The sequence below is a fragment of the Barbus barbus genome (genome assembly GCF_936440315.1).
Source record: "Barbus barbus genome assembly, chromosome: 48".
Lineage (NCBI taxonomy): Eukaryota > Metazoa > Chordata > Actinopteri > Cypriniformes > Cyprinidae > Barbus > Barbus barbus.
In genome coordinates this window covers 22,068,755-22,082,028 of record NC_136726.1, presented here as the reverse complement: position 1 = coordinate 22,082,028, position 13,274 = coordinate 22,068,755, and the positions used below count along the sequence as shown (strand labels likewise).

Sequence of the window (13,274 nt, the reverse complement as noted above, 5' to 3'; positions counted from 1 at the left end):
GAAAATCTCAATTTGTTTCTCCTAGATCATCTTTTTGCAAACATAGGGCCTGAAGATGATTTAAAATAAGCTAAAATAATAAAAAAAATTACATTTTTCATTATTATTCATCCACTCTACAACTGGTTATTGTCCTTGAATAAAAGTTATGCAAAATAATAAAATGGGCATTTCTAGTTAAGCCAAGTTCTGATATATTCTGAGTAGAAACTGTGAGTAAAAAATATTTTTTAGACTACTTAACCTTATCCAATTATAATGAAAATTTGGGAAAGTCTTGAGGCTTTTGAAAACGGTTGTGGACAACAGAGGGACAACGGAGGGCCTCATTCATTATGAGATTGGCATTATGAGAATGATATATTTACACAAAATGTGCTAATTTTAATTTTAATAAATACATAAATTAAAAATAAACAAATAACTGTAATTATTAAATTAAATAAAATTTTTAAAATTATTTTTAATTTAATAGCATTAAATGATAGAGCGCAATTTTTGCACAGAGTGATCTCCGATCTCTGTGTGTGAGTGGTGTGTGTGCGCAAGCGCATCAATTAAAGCAACGCATTAATATAGAACGGTGATTAAATTGAACGGTTTTAATGCATTGGCCTTGTCTCCCACACACACACACGCAGTGGTGTTCAGCATGGTCACACAGTATAGCTGTTGTATAAGAAACTTTTAAAAAGTTAAAAAAACTATTTAGGAAAAAATCTAAAGAAACAATTTGCATGAAAATCATACTGTTTTTTTGTTTTTTTTTATCGTATAATTTAAAAATGTTTATGTACTGTGCATAATCTGTCATGCGAAAAGGTTGCCGACCCCTGCTTTAAAGGCTTTCGCACTCAACTGTTTGCAAAATGGAGCTTTGTGCTCGTGTATCCTACCTCTCTCATTTGGCACAAATCCAAATATTCCATAATATTTGCGATGTATCTGAATGCAAAACTATTATTTATTATGTAAATTATAGGCTTTGTACTTCAGTCGGGTTCCAACGGTGACACAGAAGTGGGCGCACTGATCTTTGATTCACTGTATTTTATTTTGATAAAGTACCAACTGCGCTGTCAAGTCAGCAATGCTGGAAGTTATGTTTTGTGTGTGTGTGCACGTGTGATCACATCATCTGCTCCGCATTTATTGTCTTATTAGTAATGCATCACTGAAAAAGGTCTACTTTTATTTGTGTACACTCACAATGAAAACAAAACATTGTGTTTTTGTAAAATAAAGAAAACAAATAGGATGTCGCTTTCTGCCATTTGAGTTTCCTTTCTGTGAACAAATTAAGCATGTCATAAAAATGAACTCAAACTCAGCATATATAGGCTACGTTTGTAACGGGGAGAATGAGATGTGAGGCAAGCGGATCCAAGTGCAAGATTTTATTAATAAACAGTCAAATCACAGGCAGGGTCAAACAACAGCAAACGGATATGGCACGGGCAAGACAAAAGAGTAATACTAGGGCAATCGTGGGTCTTGATCGGCGAACAATATCCAACAGGGCAAGGCAGAGAGATAATCCAGGTACACGAGCAATAGTCCAAGAGAGGTGCAAACAGAGTCCGAACGGCAAGGCAAAGGGTTAATCCAGGAAACACGAGCAAGAATCAAAACACAAAAAAACACGCAAGGCAAGGCAAGGCTATGACAACTATGTGGGCTCCGTAGAGTAGCTATCGCTAGGAGAGTGATAAACGCTATACAATATTCGGCAATGACAGAGAGGAAGTCCAAGGCTTATAAAGCATATGTGATTGTGTGATCAGCTGTGTAATCAGAGCAATGTGAGATTGGTAACAGCTGTGTGTCGTCAGTGCAATGGATGATGGGAATTATAGTCCAATGGTGAAATGCAACAGTGGTGTAGTGCAAGAGTCCATGCGGTGACTTCTGGTGGTGAGTGAACTGAAGTTCATGGACCGGATTCGTGACAACGTTACGTGCCGCACTGTTTTTTCCCTTTGTTTATCTATAAGTATTTATTCCTTGTATGTGCATATGTACTGCAGATTTTTATGTGGATTTATGTGGATTTTTTTTTTATGTGCAGATTATGTGGTCCAAGAATGATACAGCCGGGGTGGAAGTGGGAGATAAGCGCTCACTTCTCTAGAAATGCCCAAACGGCGTGCGTCTCAGATAGCCTCTGTCAACCAAAATCCAGCTCCTGGCCTTCCCGAGTGGCTTAGTTTCTAAGGCCCCGTCCACACGAAGACGGGTTTCTCTGTATACGCATAATTTTTTTATCCGTATAGGCGTTTCGTCCACACGAAACCGGCGTTTTCGAGGAGTGAAACCGATCATTTGAAACCGGGTCCCAGGGTGGATAAATTTGAAAACGCCGGTTTCATGTTTTCGTGTGGACGGCGAATCCGTATATTTTCTGAAACGATGACGTTCTTAGATACGGAGAAACCCGTCTTCGTGTGGACGTAGCCTAAGCCCAGTGGACCGCGTTTTAACTAATCAGGAGAAGGGGTGAAGGCGGGTCTCTGGCGCCTCAAAACCAGTTGATTCGGGCAGATGGGGCTCGTTAACCTTGATTGGTAGCCCATCTAGGAGAAGGTAAACTCCGATCCTAAACCTCCGCTGCCTTGCGGCTATACCCACCCATGGGAAGGCTAGGGGAGTAAACCCCGATTTCAAATCTGGAGATGGAGTCCCAAAGGCGGTCCGACGTTGTCTTCAACGTCCTTCCGGCAACTCCTGCGACGCTGCTTGTGCCAAGCTGTATCGGCATTCGCCTTTCCCTTGGATCCACCAGCTGCGCGGAGAGGGGGAGTCTGCTGCATGGGCAACAGCTGATTCTCCATACTACCCTACCCAGGCTTCGTAGTTTCCACTGGAGAGGACACTCCAGCGTCGCCACAAGGTGGCGGCACTGGAAACTACACCATCGTCTCACGTAGATGGAAGGATGCCGCCGCCGCCGCCGACGACGACCACTGCAGATTTTATATATAGGCCTATAACATTTCAATTTAATATAATATTTAGTATTTTCACATCTAGGTGGGAAAATATTTTAATTTGTACTACTGTCTGTTCAAAATAAATGAAAAGAAACCTAGCATAGTAGATTTGTTGTATTTTTCTTGTTGTACCGAAATGGTATCGAACCATGGCCCCCGAACCGAGGTACGTACCGAACCGTGACATGTATGTACCGCTACACCCCTAATATATATATATATATATATAGCATTTAAAGTTATGAGAATGAGACTGAGCATTCTAAAAAAAATAAACCTTTCCATTTCTGAGTTTGGTGAGCGCAACATTCACAAATATAGGCATAGGAAAGAAAAATCACAAAGGAGAACTCTTTAAAATCGTAATTGTTTCTTGTAGGCAGTGATGAGACTTGTGTTCACACTAGGAAAGTCCGCGTGCTCACTTGCTTTGGTCCGGACCAAATTCAATGTTGATTTGTTTTGGTTTGGTGCTGTTCGCTTTCACACTGCCCTTTTTGCAAGTGAACCAGAAACTAAACAAAACCACACGTGTGCTTAAGGTCATCCATTCACTGGTTTGTCCATTCAACCGTAACAGAGTTCGTTTGGAAGCGGACCGAGACTACCTCTTCAGCTGGGTCTCGGTACGGTTGTTTGATCCACACCAGAGTGCGATTGCTGTATTCACACCTGCCCAAAAGATCCGCACTAAGGGAGGAAACGAACTTGAGTTCGATTCAATCGAACAAGACAGGTGTGAATACACCCTAAAAGAAGAGGAAAAATAATCACACATATCATCAAGAGTTTCAAAACAGATCGCAAACTATGCCTAACGCAATGATCTCAAAGTGAACTCAAACATGTCTCCTTCAACTCCTAATTAAATGCATAACTCATCTAATTCTGAGCTATGAAGGAGAAACCTCTGAGCATTTTCCCCTCTGGTCTGAATAATGATACATGTGATATTAATCACTGTATGAGCTGTGACCGCACAACATTAACATTTCATATTTTTAAATGTGTTAAACGCATCAAACAATGTAAATCTAGCATTGAGGCTTTTTTTCAACGAATCCACAAAAGCGGCAAGAATTCAGTCTTCCTGGAGCCCTGTCTGGACTGTCGTCGCACGTGTCTGTCTGAGCCTCTGTTTTATGTTAATGAAGCCGTATTCTGTCGCAATAACTCCTGCACGTCAGAGCTGTCCTCTCCGCACCCTCTCTAACCATCATCCTGCTGAAGGCCCTTCACATACCTGCGATCTGCCCTGGCTTGACAGCCCTACATAAGGCTTGCGAAAGCGTGTTTTCCTCGCAGTTTCTGGCTCTTTATGTGGCGTGTCGCTCCTTTCTGCACCTCTGAGCGGAGCTGGAATTTACAGAGATGATTATCAGTCTCGTTTCCACTGGGACGCGGTGCGTGTGTGTGTTTGTGTGTGGGAAAGCAGGAGCGAAGAGTGTGGAGAAAAAGAACGAACGAGACATTTAGACTGCAAATAAATTTACTTGCCTGGGCAGAACCGGTTGCCATGTTGTGAGTAGTTGCCAGGACGTTACTATGTGGTTTATTATTGGTCCAAGTTAAAAGTGTCCCACCCCCTTCTTCGGTGAGCATCTGTGGGATTTGATGTGGAGATTTATTAGCGGTGCTGATGAGGCCAGAGACACTAGATGTCAGTGTTGGGTTTGGCTCTCACCTCATTACCTCTTCACCGTCTTCTGTTTAACAAACTCAAGTTGATTGTTAATGAAACCTTCAGAATCCACAGTTATGATATTTAGTGGTGGTTGAGGAGTCAAACATACTTAGTGTGATCATTCACGATACAATACGTATCCTGATACAGAGGCCATGATAAGATACATATCATAATACAGGCAGAGCCGGCGCCAGGTCACCTCCGTCGGGGGGGCATTTAAATTTCTAGGGGGGACACAAATCACGCAGTCACGATGCCTCCCCTTGGTGCCGGCCCTGGATACAGGACTGCACTGAATTTTACCTCAGCAGAATTTAGTAAAACAGCTGGTTATTAAACATTGCATACTATAGGGCCATTTCTAGCTATTGGCAGAGCAGGCAGTTGACCTCTGCATTACGAAGGGCCTCCATAACTCTACCACAGGATAACAATCTAGGTAATGGCGTTGGTTTCATGTTAACATTGGGCATTTCCCACCAGGTACAATATTCTGATTGTTTGCATCTTGTTTTAAGCCCATACTCAATCTAATAAATTTAAATGTACTCATACTAATATATTAATAAAATCATCTTTACATTGATGGTAGGTTATCATTGCACAAATTAACACTGTCTATTTTTTTTTTTTTAATTAGAAGTGTTCTGAACTAATACACTATCTTCACTGTATCTCACGCGCACACATTCAGTCACTCACACAGATGGCTGTGCGTGCACACACAAACATTCAGCAGCACAGAAACTTCTCAGCACTGCCCAGCAATTTTATTATAAACTAGCTTAATAGCTGAAGAGCTACATTATCTTTCTCAACAAGGAGCTGGTAATATCGTTGTTTCTAAAGCAATTAAAGATAAAGATAAATATGTCAACCTCTACTAACAACCACAGAGCAACACCCTAGCAACCATACAACAATGTCCAAAAAAATTCAGGAACACCTTAGAAAGTGCATAACACCACCTAGTACATCCCAGCAAGATTTGAGCAACCTAATACACTGTACTAAAAACACATAGAACACCTTTGTTCTATATATAACAACACTATGGAAACCACCTAGCATATCCTAAACAACCATCTAACAACCCAGCAACTGCACAGCAACACCCTAACATACAACCTGACCATTACCAGCCTGTCTCTTCATTTATCTTCATCCATCCATTCATTCATCCACTCATCCTAGTGTGAAATCTCTGATGGATGGATGCATCTTCTGTGTTTACAGTGTTTCAATGGAGATCAGTCCAGGGGGCACATTTAACTTTTTTAAGGATGGACAGAGATGTGTGTGTGTGTGTCTGAGAGATTGATCATGTTGTGGGAGGTTCCTACAGAATGTCTGGAATCTAATCTCAAAGAGGACTGGAGAATATTATTGGCTTGACCCTCTGTCTCTCTCTCTCTCTCTCTCTCTCTCACACACACACACAGACACACACGATTGGGATGGTATCTAGGTGCCATGGTAGTACTGTGGTTTTCAAACCTTTAAATGCAAATACAAATCCTATTAGCAGCCACAAATATTCAAATATGCTACTCATACTGCAACAAGATTCAGTGCTGCTAAATGCATTGGGTTCTTGCCTGTCACATGAACAAACTTTAAATATTACAAAATAAAATATAATAATATAATAAAAATAATAGTAAATAATAATAAATTGTAAATACAATGATTAAAACTGTAAATATCCAGAAGTGAGAATAACAATAAAAAAATAAAATAATGAGTATTTTTAAAATAATAATATATTACGTTAAAAAGTAATAAAATGGTTCTTGCCTGTCACATCAATAAACTTTAAATATTCAGAAATGAGAATAACTAAAAATAAAAATATATTAGTAAATAATAATAATAAATTGAAAATAATGATAAAATGGTTCTTGCCTGTCACATGACCAAACGTTAAAAAATCAGGAATGAGAATAGCAAACAAAAATATAGTGCGTACTGGATATAAATATAGGCTAATAGTAAATTAAAATAACATTCTTAAATAAATAAATAAATAAATAGAGTACTATGGCTGAGGAAAATATTCAACAATGGTTTAAATTTTGATCTATTCATCATACATGGTTGAAATTAAAAAAGTCCCAAAATCTTAACAGAAAAAGTCAGACATGCCGATGAAAACTTTTACGATTGTATGGTATCATTACATCCACATCTTAGTCAGTATTTTTCCTCTGCTCATCTTCCTATTTCCTCCTCGTGTCTCTAACTTGACCAAACCCTCATCCTCTAAAAATCCTCCCCTATCATCTCTCCGTTCCTCCCTTCCAAATCCCTATCCACCAAATTAACACATTAGTCAAAGCTGACGCGATTATCAGGACGGGTTATCACCTCCTGTCGGCCTGCATTTGGCTGTTTGGAGCTCCAGAGGGCAAAAGAAAGCTAAAGGGCCATTCCTTTTAGACAGACACATCTTCACTGTCAGCCAGAAGAAAACTTTAGAAATGTAATTTTCCTGCTTTCAAATGTGATTCTAAATTGAATACATTTAATCTGACCTACATCTAAGCACTTACTTGTGATTTCAGCACCAAAAGCACAACTAAAATGATTTATAAAACATTCTGCCCTTGCCAATGGTCAGACAAACCATTGCCCCGCCCCAAACTCTGATGTCAGGCTGGTCAAACAAACCGATCAATGTTTTTAAAGAGCCAAAGAGGAACATTTTACCAATCATCTGTGGGAATCTATCTATATCTTTTCTCATTAATAAGGTACACTTAATGAATATGCTTAAAATGATATAATTTACCATTGAAAAGTTTGAAATCATTGTGATTTTTGACGTTTTTCAACGTAAAGTCTCTTCTGCTTCCAAGGCAGATCAAAAACACAAAAAAAAATATGAAATATTAATTCAATTTAAAAAAAATTCTATGTGAATATATATTAAAATGTAATCGATTGTTGTGATCAAAGCTGTATTTTCAGCATCATAACTCCAATCTTCAGTGTCACATGATCCTTAAGAAATCATTCTGTTGTACTGTAATCATACCCTGTCACTTCTGATCAATTTAATGCATCCTTGCAGAATAAAAGTATCAATTTCATTAAAAAAATCTTACTGACACCAAAGTTTTAAACAGGAGTGCATATTAAACACATTTGCATACATTCAGGTTATGCTTGTGACCTTAATGTAAAAATGGCTATGTGAGGACACGTCTTTTCATGTTAATAAAATCATGCTCTTTCCTTTAAAAACGAGCTTTGCAAAACCAGTTCCCAGACACCTGCCGTCTCCAACTTAGTGTTTTCAGCGGGGCGTCCATATGACGTCCCCCTGACTCTATAAAGACGTTCCTGGGTGCAGCGGCAGCGACTAGTCACGCAGGAAACGGTGATTATGCTCTGGTTTGTGGAATAGCAATTATGTGAACAGTGGCCTGTAATCTGTGGGATTTCCATGATACAATGTGTGTGTGTGTTTGTGTGTTTGTGGGGGCACGCAAGAGATGGAAACACTCTCGCTTTTCCTTCTGCTCGGGTAAAGCAGTGGTCCGTGACACATTAGAGAGCTTCCAAAACAGTCAAACGGTGGCAATGACAAATCATATTTGCATACAGACCCCAGTCAGGACACAGATGCACTGCAGATTGACCACAAAACCTTTAGTTTTCAAATGCAACTGTTCCAGATCTGTGCTTTGGTCTAGAAGAAAAAGAAAACATGTCTAGAAGGCGGTTTCCAATGTGACAAACTCCAGATCGTGATTTGGTCGTTACTGTTAATTAAACCTAAAACCATTAAAAACTGTTTTCAGTAACTGAATAAAATAAATTAAATTAAATGAAAACTTCAATGACAATGTCATGAAACCTTAATCTACATATTAACAAAAAACTAAATTAAAGTACTGGAAGCTGAAAGTGCAATAAAAAAAAATTAAAGCTACATAAAAATAACTAATAAAAAATGACAATATTACAGAAACTAAAATAAATAAATAAATAAAGCTAATTAAAATATTAAAGATATTAAATATTAAATATAAAAAAAAATTATAAGAAAAAAATGAAATTAACAATTTTAAGCTGAAGTACTAGAATTGCTAAAACTGAAACCGCAATAAAAATTAAAGTTAAATAGAAATGTAAAAAAAATTAAATAAAAATGGCAAAAGTACATAAAATTACTAAAACAAAATATAAAAAACTAAAAATGCAAAATTAAGCTAACTCAAAATATTATATAATTATAGCTCATTACAAATACTATATTATTAATTAAATATGTTAAATTATAACATTAAATTATACTGAAATAACAGTTGTGATTTCATAGTCTACGTACAAAAAAACTGATGAAAAATGGAAGTTTGAAGTATTGAAAATATTAAAAGAAAATAATAAAATGCCAAAAGTACATAAAAAATACAAAAACTTAAACTAAAATCAAAATGAAAGCTGAAAATGTAAGCATAAAAGAAAAATAATAATAAGTACTATAATATTACATAATTCTTTAATCTACAGGTCTATAAATCCAGTAAAAATGGCAGAATATGTAAATATAAGATGCCATATTAAAATACTTCCCACATTGTGCCAAATAATGCCCTTTAACCACTACTGCATTAACAATATAGCTTGGCTTTTAAGTTTACCTTGGAGTTCACCCCATATAATCACACTGAAAGATGGTTTTCTCTCAATCTGCACCTTCGAAAGCACATTTCCACAGTTCTCTCTGATAGATGTTGTTTGCAGGAGACGGCTTTGACTAGAGTAAAGTTCATCTCGACTCTATGACCCTACCCAGGCACCGTATTCATCTAAAGCTCTGTCAAACAGGCCGCATTGAGCCGGTTGCCGAGGTGAGCCATACTCTCGGGTGACTCACTATCTGGCAGGGCTTCAAACTTGGCATAACAAACTGCCATTGTAACTTCCTGTCTTTAATCTGGGAGATCAATGGATGTATGGTACTTAATCAAAACTGCCATAGCGGCACACACACGCGGCCATCGTTTTGATCTCAGTCTCTTTTCAATGGGCTGTTTGATATGGGCTAATATCTAACCTGAGCGAGGTGACTTGTGTAATTAAGGTGCGCACCTGTGCATGCCAGCGCCGCCCGTCCCGCAGGACATGCTTTCAAAGCCCTCGTCCTGGATACCTAGAAGAGAATAGACAAAAGATTACAATAAACAATCATGGCATTATTCAGCTCAAGTCAATTGAACGTTGATTCAAAATGTTTCAAAGTTCATTAATTATCAGTATTCATCAATGCCATGTGGTTTCTAGGTGTCAAAAAAGCTCAGACCCAAATCAATACTGCTTCTCCTGGATAGATGTATAATATTCATAAGAAGCAGGATTTTGTTCCAATGAGCTCCTGGTGCAACAATGCAAAATTAACCCTTTTCACAGACTGTTATTTTATTAAAGGGATAGTTCACCCAAAAATGCAAATTTTGTTTTCATTTACTCACCCTTATGTCATTCCAAACCTGTATAAGTTTCTTTCTTATGTTGAACACGAAAGAAGATATTTTGAAGAATGCTGGTAATCAAACAGTTGATGGTCCCCATTGACTTCTATAGTATTTCTTTCTCTACTTTGGAAGTCAGTGGGGACCAACAGCTGTTTAGTTGTTCAAAATATCTTCTTTTGTGTTTAACATAAGAAAGAAACCTTTGCACTATGCACTATTCCTTTAACACTTTAAATCTAGCAAAGTTATTTATATATATATATATATATATATATATGTATATTTTATGTATATTTATAACACTATTAAGTTTTATTACCTTAACATTAAATTACAGTAAACTTTAATAAACCCACTGTGGGATAAAAAAAAAAGCTGGAAACAGTTATGTGAAATACTTGAAAGTTGTTGAGAAGTGCTTGAATTTCTTTCTCAAAAGGTTGTACAAACCCTGAAATGAATGGCCTAATGCAATAACATTAGACTCTTTCAGCCTCAACACCATGGTTGACAGTTAATGTTACTGCTGCTGGATTTCTGTGCCAGTGCTGTTTGATCTGTTTATGACAGAGAACTATGTGCAGAATTTGAATGCTTCTCACTAGATCTCGCAACAACCTTATTCATTTTGCGGCGAATTCAAACGCTTCTCACTGGATCTGTGCAGTAACATTGTCGCAAGTTCAACTTTCCCGAGTAAGAGTTTAGGCAAGTTTGCTTGCGCTCAATTATTGATCCGAACTGATAAACGGTCTGCGCTCTCAAACGGCAGCCATATTGCGCCCGAACGCCCACCACACACCAGCTAATTGGTGGAGAGGAGACAGAGTGATGAAGCCAATAAGTGTATGGGGATGATTAGGAGGCCATGATGGTCAGAGGCCAGGAATTTGGCCAGGATGCCGGGGTTACACCCCTACTCTTTTTCGAAGGACATCCTGGGATTTTTAAGACCACAGAGAGTCAGGACCTCGGTTTAACGTCTCATCTGAAGGACTTTTGATCTGCAGAGGGTTAGGGTTATGGTTAGCTGCTAAAAGGCTTTTGTTTCATTTGCCGTTTTATGTTTCTCAAATGCAACAGAAATGGCAGAACAACTCACAAAATTTAGTCGCACCGGTGGAAAAAATGGTCGCAAAATGCAACCATTTGGTCACAGTCTGGAGCCCTGTAACATTTTTTAAATGTTACTATTTGTTTCAGAACGTTCAGAGAACATTCAAAACTAACATTCCCATAATGTCTGCAAAATTCTAAAATGGGTGGGGGGGGGCACGTTTTTAAAACATTTAAAAAAATGGGACAACATTCAGAAGTCAACTGGGTTCAGACTGACCACTGTCCACTTGGTTCAGAGCACAGAAAACAGAGATTTCTGTCTTTACATCACGCAGGACACTTCTCTCTGGTGGAGCGGCTGTTTGCAGGGCTCTTGTGCTTGGTTTGCAGAGTGGAAAGCTTGCTGTGTTTGAGGACGCTCAACACCACCGGCCCGCCAGCTGGAGTCGAGCCTGTGCGTTTACTGACTGGCTGTTGCTGTGATACGGCTGGACTTGAACGGGCCAGTGACTGGGGGAAGTAAACACAAACCGGACCGGACCCATGTTGGGGAGACACATGCACTGGAACTAAATCTGAGACAGATTTAACAAACAAAATCTGTTACTTTTACAAGTGTTTTCAACAGATGATAAATATTTATTAACCAACTAGAGTTTCCCAGGTTTTGCCTCATAATAAATTTATTGCAAACATTTAGTTCAATTCAATTAAACGGGTGTAAAAATTTAACAACATATCAGATTATATATACTTTTCCATTTTAAGGTAAATAATTCAAAAATAATATTTTGGGATATTCTGGATGTGTTATATTATGTTATATTTAACTGAAGTTTAACACAGTAAGTGTTCAAATCAGCAGTAGTAGTAGTATTAACAGCAGTAATGGTGACGCTTGGCTTAGCAAACACTCATAAATACTTCTGTGTATTTTATGTAATGTTGTGGATATGTGCTTGAATAATCGTGATGAGAAAAACAACACATTTTGAATGTTAAATGAGAGTAGAAATTACTATCGATTGCACATGACGTCTTTGATGTCACTTCCTCCTCATTGTCATTTAAAGTGATAGTTCACTGCTGTTTTGAGGTAAAATAAGTGAGGAAATTAAAACTCATGGGTACAAATAAAATATGTTTTAATTACATTTTAAGTACATTTAAACATAAATTTAAGTACTTCTTAAAACAATTAAATCTGGGCATGCACAAATGCAAACATTTCTTTAAAATTGTATGTATCCCTCTCTCTCTCTCTTAATTTTGTAATTGATATGTAATTGTTTTAAGTGTTCTTAGTTTGTCTTAGTTTGTAAATTTGTGATGAAACTGATTGTATTGCTGTCCATTTTGACCAGGACACTCCTTTGAAAGAGATTTTTAATCTCAGAGAGTCTTCCCTGGTTAAATAAAGGTTAAACAAAATAATTTAGGAGCATATTATTTTTAATGCGTTTGATTAAATGTTGTGATGTTTTTCAAGTTTACCCAACTTGTGAGGGACAAAATAGAATTTATTCAACGTTATATTATAGTTTACAACTTTTTTTTGACTCACTAAAAATGATTCATGTACTATGGCACTGCTGGTTACCCAGCATGCTTTGCAGCTGCAGTCAAATCAGAGTCAATCTGATCTAGTTCAATAAGAGGATTTAGGGGGATTTATAGTTAACCTTTTAAAAAACTTATTCATATAAGTTTGAACAGATTCAGTCGTTTTCACTAAACTGAGGTTTACAGTTTACCCACCTTTTTTTAATACTTTCAAAAAATATTTTTCAAAGTTATTAAAGTGCATTGTACCAAAAAGATACTATTTCAGTCTTTCTACTTCAAAATTTCACATTTACTTCAGTGTGTTACTTGCCGTTTCTTTACGATTGTTTGTAAAATTTACTATCGATAAGTGAAAACTGTTTCTACGCCATTTTTTAGTGTACTACTATTGTGCAACTACCTACACAAATCATCTTTTCACTGAAAACAATCACAGCTGTGAAACTGAAGTACAGCACAGAGCGAAAGTGCCTCCATGAGCAAATTTAT

General features: G+C 37.5%; 1 protein-coding gene across 1 annotated transcript in view; it reads left to right on the top strand.

Moving 5' to 3' along the window:
* avpr1aa (arginine vasopressin receptor 1Aa) overlaps positions 1–13,274 on the top strand; it is a 552,460-nt gene that overhangs the window by 249,364 nt on the left and 289,822 nt on the right. The window lies entirely within an intron of this gene.